The sequence below is a fragment of the Argentina anserina genome, chromosome 5 (assembly GCF_933775445.1).
Source record: "Argentina anserina chromosome 5, drPotAnse1.1, whole genome shotgun sequence".
Classification (NCBI taxonomy): Eukaryota; Viridiplantae; Streptophyta; class Magnoliopsida; order Rosales; family Rosaceae; genus Argentina; species Argentina anserina.
This window is the reverse complement of record NC_065876.1, coordinates 9,418,248-9,431,259: the sequence shown is the minus strand read 5'-3', so window position 1 is coordinate 9,431,259 and position 13,012 is coordinate 9,418,248. Positions and strand designations below refer to the sequence as shown.

At 37.1% G+C, this 13,012-nt stretch overlaps 1 pseudogene; it reads left to right on the top strand.

Annotated features, from left to right (window-relative positions):
- Positions 1-2,185: 2,185 nt before the first annotated feature.
- On the top strand, positions 2,186-3,724 carry LOC126795460 (flavonoid 3'-monooxygenase CYP75B137-like; annotated as a pseudogene).
- Positions 3,725-13,012: the final 9,288 nt, after the last annotated feature.

The following is a 13,012-nucleotide window of genomic DNA, read 5'->3' as shown; positions in this document are numbered from 1 at the left end:
AAACCAAGTATGTGGTAGTTGATAGGAGCACTTTGTGCGACATTTTTAACATGTTTTTACTTCAATTTATACTTTGCTTAGCCCTTATTGTTGTACTATTGAGTCATTGAGTCGTAGTAAGAGTTTTGGGCGGTATTGGATGCATTTTTGCGCTTACATGAGTTAAAAACGCAGAATTGGTCTAGAGTCCTAGTTTAAGTAGGAATCGTTGAAGGACTAGAAAACCTAGTTGGATTAGGAGTTTTCATCTTTCTACGTTTTAGTCGCATTGGCGATATTTTGAGTATCATATTTGCATTAGGAATCCTTTTTAGATTAGAAAACGTACCATTTGGAAAAATCTTACTTGAACTTAAACTTTTATTCTGTAACTTTCCTAATCTTACTCTCTTATTCTAGTAACTTACTTGATCTTTTTATATGAATCATCTTGTCTTTTATTATTTTCATATTGTACAATAAAGAAATAAATAGAGAAAAAGTCAAGCAAAAGAGGAAAATAAAGAAAGAATGAGACACCTAGAAAGGAGAAAAAAGAAGGAATTTAGCAAAGGAGATTGCACCCACCAATGACAAAAATAAGTGAAAGAAAAAGAGAGAAAGAAAAAGGAAGAGAATAAAAAGAGATAATGCAAAAGAGAAAGAAGGAGACACCTACAAAGGAGAAAAAACAAAGAAATTTATCAAAGTAGATTGCACCCACTAATGACAAAAATAAGTGAAAGAAAAAGAGAGAAAGAAAAAAGAAGAGAATAAAAATAGATAATGCAAAAGAGAAAGAGGGAGACACATACAAAGGAGAAAAAAAGGAATTTATCAAAGGAGATTGCACCCACCAATGACAAAAATAAGTGAAAGAAATTGAGGAGAAAAAGTCTAAGCTATAATATTTAAGGAGCCAAAACTCTTCTATAAATAGGACATCATTCATAAAGTAAAATGATCACTTCTCTTTTGCATTCAAGAGCCAAACCTTTGCCAAAATACTACCTCAAACATCATTCACCAAAACAGCAAGCCACTCTCCCCTATATACAAATTTCATCTCCACCGAAATCACCATTGAAGACACACCTCCAAGGTTTCTACAACATGTGATTCTCGCAACTCATCTCCTCAGGTTTGTTCGTTTTTGATTTTTTACAATACTTTGCCTATGAAGATTGTAGCATGATGTTTGTGTGAGATTATTGTTTTGTATTAAGAATCAAAATTTTCAGATTGTTTTATTGGATTTTTGGATATTTGCCGAATTGATGGTTTTCTATAATTAATGAGTCTGTATTTCTATTGTTGTGTTCTAATCATCTTTCTCATACTTTTAGATAATTTTCAGATATGTGCATATGAATTCAGTACTTAGATGGAGTTCCTAAGATTGTGTTTGAATGCTAGATTCATCAACCATATTGACACAAATCGAGTCATGCCCTAAGTATGTTCGGTTTGTGTTGATTAAAAGTGGTAAAAATTCTAGAAATTTGCATGTGAAACCATGGTGGGTGACACCATACATGAAACATATCTTCAACAAAGATTTGGTGCTTAAATGTAATCTTGTTTGATTTCTACTTTTAAGTGTTATTAAATTCGATTGCATGCAAATTTAGATTAGGCCCTAAGTCAATCTAAATGTTAATTGAAATCGTGCATGATTAGATGATCCCCTAAGGCTCTAATTATACTGGTGTCTAAAAAGTATATAATTGGTCAAATTAGAATGCATGATAGGTTCGAACTTGTAATTATGTGGTGCATTGGTAAATTTGGTTTAAGTTTGTTAAAGAGAAGTCGATCATGTAAATAGTAATTTAGGATTTATTTTCATTAGTAGTTAATAATCAATCTAAAACCCCCCCCCCCATTATTTGTTAAGACTAAAAATTTAGAGTTCCCTTCAATTCCCCGGAAAAAAACGATCACTGTTTATTCTATACTAACGATGACATTTTACATGATTTATTATAGACTTTTTAATTAACGCTTTATCATAGAAGTAGAACCAAACCAATCTGCTGAATACCAAAGAAAAAGAAAAAAAAGTTGGAGCTACTTGGCTATGGGGTCATCACAGTCTAGTGGTTATGCAACGATGAAAACCTTACGGCCATTCTCACACTTTCTTCATGGTGGTTACTGTGCTCTGGTGCTTTGGATATGGAAACAACCGAACCGGAACCCTACAGCTCCATTGCCACCAGGACCTCGTGGTCTGCCACTACTCGGATACCATCCAATTCTTGGTGCAAAACTTCACCTGGAATTCAAGATATGGCGAGGGTTTACGACCCAATTTACAAACTCCAACTTGGTACAAAGTTGTGGATTGTGGTCAGCTCACCTGAGCTTGTGAAATAAGTGGTTCGTGACCAATTGCTGCTCTCATTGTCTCATATGGAGCAACAGACATCGCATTTGGATCCTATACTTCAGACTGGAGGAAGCTGCGCAAGGTGTTTGTGAGTCAGATGCTAAGCAAATACAATCTTGATGATTGTTGTTGGTTGAGAAAAGAAAAGATGCACAAGTCGATCAGTCAAATTTATCATGAAAAAATTGGAACCGCAATTGACTTGGCCCAATTTGCATTTTCCACAGCAATCAACACAACCATGCGTATGCTTTGGGGTGCCACTCTACATGGAGAGAAGGGAGTGACTTTGGAGAAGCGTAGAGAAAATTGGTGGTAGAATTTATGGATCTTTTAGTGACACCGAACATTTCGGACTACTTTCCCGCGCTTGCAAGGTATGACATACAAGGAATAGAGCGTAGGGCAAAGAAAGTTCTATATGAGATTGACAAGATTCGAACTTGTGCCAATAAAGAAAAGATGAAGAAGCTGGCCTCAGCTGAAATTGGAGTACAGCAAACACATTATAGGAAGGACATTCTACAGTTCCTCTTGGAGAACAATAATAATCATCAGGATGGTTCACTATCCCTAAATGTGCAACAACTGAAAGGCATGCTCATGGTCTGGTACCTTTAACTTTTTGGCTGATTCTTTGTTTAGAAATAGTGGTAATTTGTATCGTATTGAGTTTCATATTCCAACTCTTATTGAGTGCATTATGAGTTTATGACATATACTAACCGGACGTTGTGGTGGGTGGAACTGATACTACCGCAACAATAGTGGAATGGGTGATGACTGAGCTGATGCAGCACCTGGAAGAAATGAAAATAGTTCAAGATGAGCTAACACAAGTTGTGGGGCTAAACAATTTGGTTGAAGAGTTTCATTTGCCGAAACTGCGTCACTTAGATGCTATGATCAAGGAGACATTTCGTTTGCACCTTGCACTGTCCCTTCTAGTTCCCCGGCTTTCAAGCCAATCTACCATCGTCGGTGGCTACCACATACCGAAAGGTTCTGTTGTTTTCGTCAATGTTTGGCCATACACAGAGATCCAAGTGTTTGGGACGATCCCATGGAATTTAGAACCCATAGGTTCCTACCTAAGCAACCGCTTTGATTACCAAGGCAATAAATTTCAGTTTCTTCCATTTGGTTCTGGAAGAAGAATATGTGCCGGGGTTTCCCTTATCAGAGAGGATGCTCATCTATGAGTTTGCTTCATTCTTGCATTCGTTTGAGAGGAAATTGCCTAGAGACAAAAAGCTTGATCTTTGAGACAAATTTGGAATTGTGACAAAGAAAAACACTCCACTTTTTGCTGTACCAATAACCAGACTATCCAATTTGGAGCTCTATGATTAAAAGCGTCTGCCTTATTGGTGCCAATGTTAAACTTGCAGCAATCTCTTACCTCAGCTATATATGGGTATTTTTTTAGGGAACCATTAATTCCCTATATATTGTAAGAATAAATGGGTTGTTGACTTTATAATAGTAGAGTAATATTTTCTTTATTAGTTAATAAGTCAGAGAAATAAATAATAAAAATTAAAACAAAATACTAGTCACTCCTTCTACTTTTAGTACATCGATAATTTACACCCTATATATACTTTCAATTTAGACAAATCACTACTTCTACGTCTATCTTTCTACCAATAATAGGTCCATTCCGTCACAATCCATTTAAAATTTCTATTAACTTGCTTATATGGACAATATTTTCTTTCAGATTTCTCAATATTTCTCAAATGCCCTTTTTAAGTTTGTTTAAAGAATGAATCTCTTGTTTTTAAAAGGTGTTCATTAATAAAAGCCTAAAATGGGCGTTACATGCACACTCAAGATAGACAAGACATTCAGATTATTCCTATAGAACAAGCCGTGGTACATAAGATAAACCACCTATTCGAAATTTTCTCTCATTAATAAACAAGACATACGCACTATCTAGATGCTAAATTCTTATTACAAGAAAAATAAGAGAAAAAAACTAATAGATAGGGTCAGGATGGGCCTAATATGCAATCAACACAAGCCTGACATTTCGTTTGGACAAGCCCAACATATTTAAAAAAAAATTAAAAAGATAATAAAATAAAATAAAAGATCTAGGCCTAATGAGCCCTGGCCCGCCTCAAAGGATCGTAAGAGACTAGCCGACCTACCTCCTACTTTTGCCCGCATATTAGTCCCTCAGTCGCCGCCAGAAACCATCGCCCAAGCCTGAGTCGTCTGTGCACCTCACCTCCATAACGAAATACAAACCATCAAAGGGACAAAATTAGACCCATAATCGCAGGGCAATCTAGACTAGCCAACACAACCTTCGCTTCCCCATTCCATACCACTGCACACCAACAGAGGCTCCACCCGCTAACGAGAGCTTAACCAACAACTAATGGCGACACCATAGAATCACCACAAAGAATGACCACTGCAAACCCGAGAGCCAGCAACAGGGCTTTGTCTCGCTCTCACCTTATTAGCTTCCTCGTAGAGCATATCCTGTATAATATCAAGACGCTCCTCAAATCAAACACTATCAATAGAACTACTGCAAGCGAAGTGAGCCAGACTATCTACAACACTATTCGTTTCCTAGAAACTGTGGCGAATTATCGATGAAGGTAAAGCAAAAAAATAATGTCTACAATCTTCAGCAACACGACCCACCCCCGATAAATATGCTTCAAGCCTCCAACAGAGCTAAAAACAGCTACTAACACAGAAGAATTACTTTCAATGTCAACCTTCTCCCATCCTTAATGAATCCTAAGAAGAAACTCGTACAGAGGAATCTGAAACTTTCTTTGGGAGCTTGACCACACCTGCACGGCCTTTTTTCATATGACCCCCCACACGCACACCCTATTTGGGGTTTAAACTCTGTTTTCATCTTGGGCCTACCTTCAGACGGATCCAACTCGGCTTTCAGTTGACTCCCACCTAAACTTTTCACCGGGCCCAACTCAACAACACCCACAATCATATCTTCTTAGGCCTAATTGAGGAAGGAATCATCACGCCATTTACCTAAGAGGGCCCCACAGCCACTACCAGCTCATCATCACACAAAATTGAAGACCCCCTACATTCCTGACTAAACTAGCCGAGACCCCACCCAACTTTCTATCTCAGCATCATTTGAAATTGGAAACCTCCCTACAACCCTGCCTGAGAACTCAGCACCCCCAATCTTATCAACACCTAAAATTATATTCCCACTGCACAATCCCCGTTCTCAACCTCCTTACTGACTTGATTCAAATCGAATAAGGCAGTTGTCATCTTTAATTGCACCCCTTGATTCTCGGGCAATTTAGAGAGTTGATCCAGTTTGAACGTAGATTCCAAATTAAGACCTGAAAACCCGGCCCCTCGGTGGGCGCTTTGGGTTGCCGCCGCTTAGAACCATCCTTTGTTGACTCATGCGGGTCACCATCAAAATATCACCTTCCATCGACCCATTCTCCTCCTCCCATTCCAATCTATCACAAACAAAACCAGACAATGTGAGCTTCAACACAATCATTCTCCACCCGCCACGGCCACTCTTTTCAATAACCCCAAAGTTGTTCGCCGGAACAAGCGGCGGAGCCACTATAGCCTCCCAAGCCTTGTACTCATGTGCCGCTAGCCACAGATCCATCTTCTCAGCATTGAGTCTCAAATCAAATTGCTTTTCTTTGATTTTTGTTCTTCAATTTGTATCAAAGCTTGCTGTTTTGACGAAGTGTGGATTGATTGTCCGTGGAATTGGATTTTGACAGAAGGAGCTGGTGAGGCCGTGAGTGAGTAGAGAAGATGAGCTCTGGGTTGGGGTCTGATGTGGATGAAAAAAGAAGAACATGAGTTCATAGCCAGGGTTAAAACTGACAATTAGCATTCTTACGAGGAGAAGGTCAGAGAGTTAACATGCACTATAGACAAAGTGTGACGGAATTGACATATTAGTCGAAAATTTAAAAGTAGAAGTGATTAGTCAAAATTGAAAGAATAAAGAGTAAACAGGCAAGACACTAAAAGTAGAAATAATGAACAACATTTTGTTTCAAAAATTATAAGATACGTGATCGTGACGAATGACTCTCAATAAATGTTTCCAGTTTAAGCTATTTTAATGAGGCTAACTTCGCAGTGCATTGGCTATGTTTGGTAAAGCTTTTTACCTCTGGTGATTATAACCTAAGCTAAGAGAAGTGTTTGGTAAATTAGCTTCTCACTTGCTGCTTCTAAAAGCCAGAGCTTTTAAGCTCGAAAAGCAGAAGCTGCCCTTAACCTCCTTTAAGAAGCAGAAGCTGCGGTGCCTACTGTAGCGGAGGACACTGTAGTTTAATGAAATTTTTGTAATATCAATAGGTACCCTCATCTCCTTCAACCAATTACGAAAAATTACCACATAAAACCTTTCAATCCTCTCACCCAAGCCATTCTCTCTCTCTCTCTCTTCTCTCTCTCATTTCTTCATTCCCAAAACCCGCCATTGATGGCTCTATGAAGCTTCTCCGCCGCCGCTTCACCCCTCCACAGATCTGCCATGGACACCGTCCTATACCTCCTCCTCCTTCCCCTCCTCTCAGTCACCTTCAGCGCCACAGACCCGAACGACCTTGCCATTCTGAACGAGTTCAAGAAAAACATGGTCAACTCCGACTTCCTCAACTGGCCCGAGGACAACTCTGACCCCTGCGGCCCTCCTAAGTGGGACCACGTATTCTGCTCCGCCAGTAGAGTCTCCCAGATTCAAGTCCAAGGGCCTCATTGGACCTTTCCCCCATAACCTCAACCAGCTCTCCCAACTCTCCAACATCGGCCTCCATCGCAACCACTTTAGTGGGCCCCTCCCCTCTCTCAATGGCCTCTCCCAATTGAAGTACTGTACTTATTGAGTTTCTTGGGGAGTTGGAGTACCCTTCTGAGCTGGCTGAGGGTTGGTCTAAAACATTGATTCTAAACAGAGCTGATGTGTTACGAGTAAACATAGAAGCCGTTGTTGCAGCATGTGATGGTGCTCAGGGAAGATGGGCAAAGCTACTTGGGGTTCGTGCTCTTCTTCATCCAAAGTTGAGATTACATGAGTTTTTGAGCATATATAATAGTTTATAACTGCTACCGAGAAGGTAAATTATTTTATTCCATTTGCATTCCTTTTTGCTGCATCTTCCATTTGTTTCTAGTTTTATAATTAGACAATGTGTTATGCATCTCAATTTTACCCATCGTATGTAGATAGGGGGAAGGCCAGGATTTAGCATTAGAGGCACACTACAGTCACATGCAAAGGCCTTCCTCGATTATCAGCATGAATCACGGGTTAGTTCTAACTGTGCTTACTCATATGTAATTTCAGTTTCACGTGGTATGGTACTGTAAGGTAACTGCTTTGCGCCTTGGTTTGTTTAGATGACAAAGATTAAGGCAGTTTTAGACCAAGAAACGTGGGTGGAAGTAGATGTCCCTGATGAATTTCAGGTTATTGTCACTTTATTATTTTGTTATGAAACATTGGTAACTGAGAACCTGGATGCTATCCATAGTAGTTCGGAAACAAACCACACTGGGGTGGCCAGAAGCAACAGTAGTTCAGATGCGGTGGATACAAGACCAACAATCACAGAACAGCAAATTAAGCGAACTAGTTCAATTGACTTATCTACGGATATAACTGGACTGAGTAAGTCTACTTCTGCTGATGGAGCTGGAAAAAATAAGGCTGATGTTACGAATTCTGTGGCTCAGAACAACCATAGCAACATGAAGGAGAGGGGAAAATCAACTTCCCAAACCCTTTCGTACAAAGGTGTTGGTTTTCACATGGTGAATTGGTTAGTTTCCTTGTTGAACTGTGTTTTTATTTTTATACGTTTTCTTAAATCTACTCTATATAGTATACACTACTGATATTGTGTTTTGGGTAAAGCTAATGCGATATTTGGAGTTTTATTTTATTGTATCAGTTGGTAATTCCATGTTCCTTTAATTTTTTCTTTGCAGTGGTCTGATATTGAATGTTGTCAGAGTACATTGATATGAACAACTTTTTTCCAATACTATCCTCACAAGTTGCTCATCGCATAGTTGAAATTTTAAAATTTTTCAATACAAGAACATGTCAGCTTGTTCTTGGTGCTGGTGCCATGCATGTAACTTTCTACAGTAATCTGTTGACATGCACATCCAATTACTTTATGAAACTATCGTATAGTTAGTGAGTATAGTTATGCAAAATTCCTTGTTTTATTTTTTACGTGTGCACATGTTTGAACAATTAAACTGCTTCTCTGACCTTATAAGTCATCAACCTTTTTTTTTAGTTATTACAGTCCCTTTCTTAATTTTGTAGGACCTTATTAGTCACCTTGATCATTTTCATTGTTCATAGTAGGATACTGCATATCTTTGTTTGTTATCGAATGGTTTCTTCTTATGTATGTAGTAACTAAACCAGATTATATGTGCTATTGCAGGTATCTGGTCTGAAGTCAATCACCTCTAAACACTTGGCCTTGGCAAGTCAAGTCATCAGTTTCACATATGCTATTATTCCTGGTAGGTTATTATAACTAACAGTTATTCCCTGAGACTTGGGAGCCTATTCTGACATGCATTCACTTATATGTTTTTGATTTCTGTAGTAAGCAATATTTGTCCTTCATAGACTACTATTATATCAAAGTTCAAGCATACGTATTTTCCACTTAAAGATTTAATATTATCTACTCTTCAGTCGTACTATATGTCTATATATATATATATATATATAGGAGGATTTTCAGGTGAGTGCATTCTCGCTCATTCTAGTTTCATGTTATATGCACCAAAGCATGACTCATATCTTGTGGAGCACATCCTTAAAAATGTTGGACTATAGAGTAATATATTGTTTAGCTGTACTTCCTCCATTACAAAATTTCTTTACTTACTGGATGTATGTCTACTTTTTTTTTTCTTCCAGGTTTTGCATTTTTTCTAAGATGTATAAAGTCCTGTAAGATATCCGAAAATTTGACAAAGAAGGTTGTTGAAACCAGAACTATTTTATACCAGTCACTGAATTGAATTACAAATTGTACTTACTAGGCTCAGTGTTTTGTTCCCCTGATTGTAACGGGTAAAGATGAACCAATTGAAAGTTTTGATTGAGTGAAAGGACTTCAGGGCTGTAGCTGTATTCGTTGTTGAGGCGCTTGAATCACATCTGATTGTACCAATACCCGAGTTAATGCATAAATGCTTTTCCTGATTGTTGGTGTTCAAACTTATTGATCTTTGAGGTAGCAAAATCGATCGTCAGTACTACTTCCCAATTGGTTGGGAGTGAGTTGTGGGAATAATGGGAAGGTGTCTGTTATTAATCTGCAGAATCGTAATCTTAATGGTACTTTGAGTCCTTCGGTTGCTAAGTTGGATTCTCTTACTCAGATTAAGCTTCAGAATAACAATCTGACGGGTACGGTTCCTGCTAATTGGACTAGCTTGAAAGCGCTGACGGTGCTGGATCTAACTGGGAATAATATTACCCCTCCATTGCCGAAATTTGTGGACACTGTTAAAGTGGTCGTTTATGGGAATCCTTTATTTCATGGTAATCCATCTGAGTAGGGCCCTGCGCCAGAGAGTAATTCTCCATCAACGAGTTCCCCGACATGCACAGGTTCTAATGGGAATGAGACTTCTGAATCAAAGGCATCAAAAGGGCCCAACATAGTTTCGATTGTTGCTCCTGTCACAAGTGTTGTTGTTTTTGCTTTGCTTGTTATTCCTTTGTCCATATACTATTGTAAGAAGAGAAGAACTGGCTATCAGGCTCCAAGTTCTCTTGTAATTCACATCTTCATTGAAAAATTTAAATTGACAACAACTTTTAACATCTTCATTGAAGATGTTCTAAGACCTCTAGTAATTGTATGTTGTTTCTGTCAATGTATTAAATAGATGTATTCAATATGTATATATCTTACATTATATAGTGAATACATGTATACATCTATTCATATTCAAGTAGATGTTTTGAATCAATATCATAAATTATTCATTGCCTTTTTTTCTTGACTATAAATTGATAGCAATTACTTGTACTTGCTGGTCTAATATGTATATATTTATTTTCAAATGTTGCATAATAATCATAATGTCTTTAAAACAGTTAAAAAAATATTACGGAAATAATATACTTGAGTACATTATATTACCAAACAATTCATACAAAATTATCTTAAATGTCTAAATTGGTCATTTGATAAATTAAAAACATAAGCCAGTTTGAGTTTACCAAACATATTCTCATGGCTTCTGCTACAAACAACCACTTATAAAAACCAGTTTACCAAACACTTAGCTACTTTACTTATCAGCCACTTATTCTAAAAAATAAGTATAAGCCAGCTTTTAAAATAAGCTCAGCTGTACCAAACACAGCCATTGTCTAGCAAATTTCTCGTTCACTATCATTGTGTTGTGGTTTTGTTGTTTTGTTTGTCTCAAAAAAAAAAACAAGCTCGATCAACTACACACATCGAGTCCCACTCACCCTACCGACCTCCTATAAGTCCTCATCTTTTTTCCTCCTCGACCAATCAAATCATGATGGAATCTTGATCATCGATCAGTTGTACTTGGTACATTTAATTAGATTTACCATTTTCGCTCTAATCCTAATTTGTTTCCATTGCCATACCACGTACAATAGGCATGTACGATACCATAGGCTAGAAAATTATTTGATTCAATATGTATCAATATATTTATGTGTATAATATGAGGTTACCAACGGAAGAGAAATAAAAAAAAAATGGAACTTAAGAAAAGGAAACGAAGAAATTTTGAATCCCTTTGCGTCTTTCTTCATTACCATCGTCATCATGATCGATCAATATATGATAAGATTAGTGCTTATGCCCTAAATTAACTAGAAAAATATTAGAGGATATTCATTGAATCTATCTATAATTAACTAGAAACATATTAAAGGATGTTCATCCCGTAATCAAATTTGTGACCTATTTTATGGATAAATGGTCCACCAAAATAAGAGAAACTTGTAACGTACTATCATCTTTAAGATATTGATACTTATTCTCTGAAGATATGAAACATTAATAAAATTATTGATTAGAGAATTTCATTTTTAGAGTCACGGTACAAAAAAAAAACATGAAATGGAGATCGAAGGAGGACGGAGGAGAGAAGAGGGAGGAGGGAGGAGTTATATGGATTGGTTTTGCGGAATGAAATGAACTTTTAATATAGTGTTAAACTAAGGAGTGGGGATTTAGAAAGAGAGAGGGCCATACGTTTTTTTTGTCTGAGATGAGAGAGACCGCAAGATTGATTAGATCAATTAGGTTTATGCTGGCTTTAATTATACCCTTTTAAAAATAATAAAAAAGTAAAAATATACCAAAATGATGACGTTGCCAGTTGACTTCGGATTATTCGGGTCGGTTCGGTTTTATTCGGTTTATAAGGACTAAACTCAAAACCCAACCCAAATATAATCGGCTCAGTTCGGTTTTTCTCGGTTTTTAGTTTTTCAAATTCAGTTTGAGTTTGTATATGTTTTTTTTTCGGTTTTCCGGTCTGCGTGTTCACCCCTACTTCAAACCAATAATGTTAAATCACATCTTTTTCCTTACAAGTATCTTATAAAATTATACTTCCCAGTCAAATGCATTTTTCATAGTCTATATATCTATAGGTATTCGAGTACTTTCTCTAAATATATATATATATATATTTGGTATTCGATTAATTAATACCATACATCAATTTATCTTTGAAAAAATATAAATTTTAAAATTTATGTATTTGGTGTAGGATAATAATTGTCTCTTTATTGAATGATATATGAGCTTATATAGGCATTACATAACCACAATCTCGTAGGATTTGGAGTCCTAAACTATTACAAAGATGCAAATTTATCTCTAACATAAAACCTAATAAGGTTAAGACACCCACAAGGGTAGAATAGTAATTCTCCCGGAACACTCCCCCTTGTGTTGCATGTCTAGGTTGCATGGTGCACACATCGTTTCCTCAGTAAAAACCTTGTCAAGCAAAATAAGAACCTCTTAGGTAAAAAACAAAAGCTTGAACGAAGAGAAAAAGAGCACAACACACCGTCTGCATTTGATAACATCATGTGAGGTAGACTCCCCCTGAAATGTCATAATCATGGAGTACAAAAAACAACGTATACAACGTTCATTACATGCTTCTCAAAAGTAATCTTGGGTTAATCATTAATCATTAATCTAGTCACACATACTTAGATCTTACATGATATACTTAGTCAAACTTAGAATTTAAGAAACAAGATTGCATAACAACTCAAAACAAGAGTTTGCAATGAAAATCAGATTCTCGGATAGGATGACCTTTATTCACTTAAACGGTCATAACGTCTTTGTCACAATAGGTATTAGTGAACCGTAAAATGTTCTAGAAATTAGACACCCGTGGTTTTCCAGTGACATAAAGTTCACAACCTAATTCGATCGGAGCAGTTCACAGTGCTCTGTCGAAGTTGACTAACTTGCAAATTCTTGGACAGAATTGTCATACTTTGCTAAAACGGCCATAACACACTCAATACGATAACTATAAATAAATGGTTGGTGTCGCTGCAAAGTAGACAGATAAATC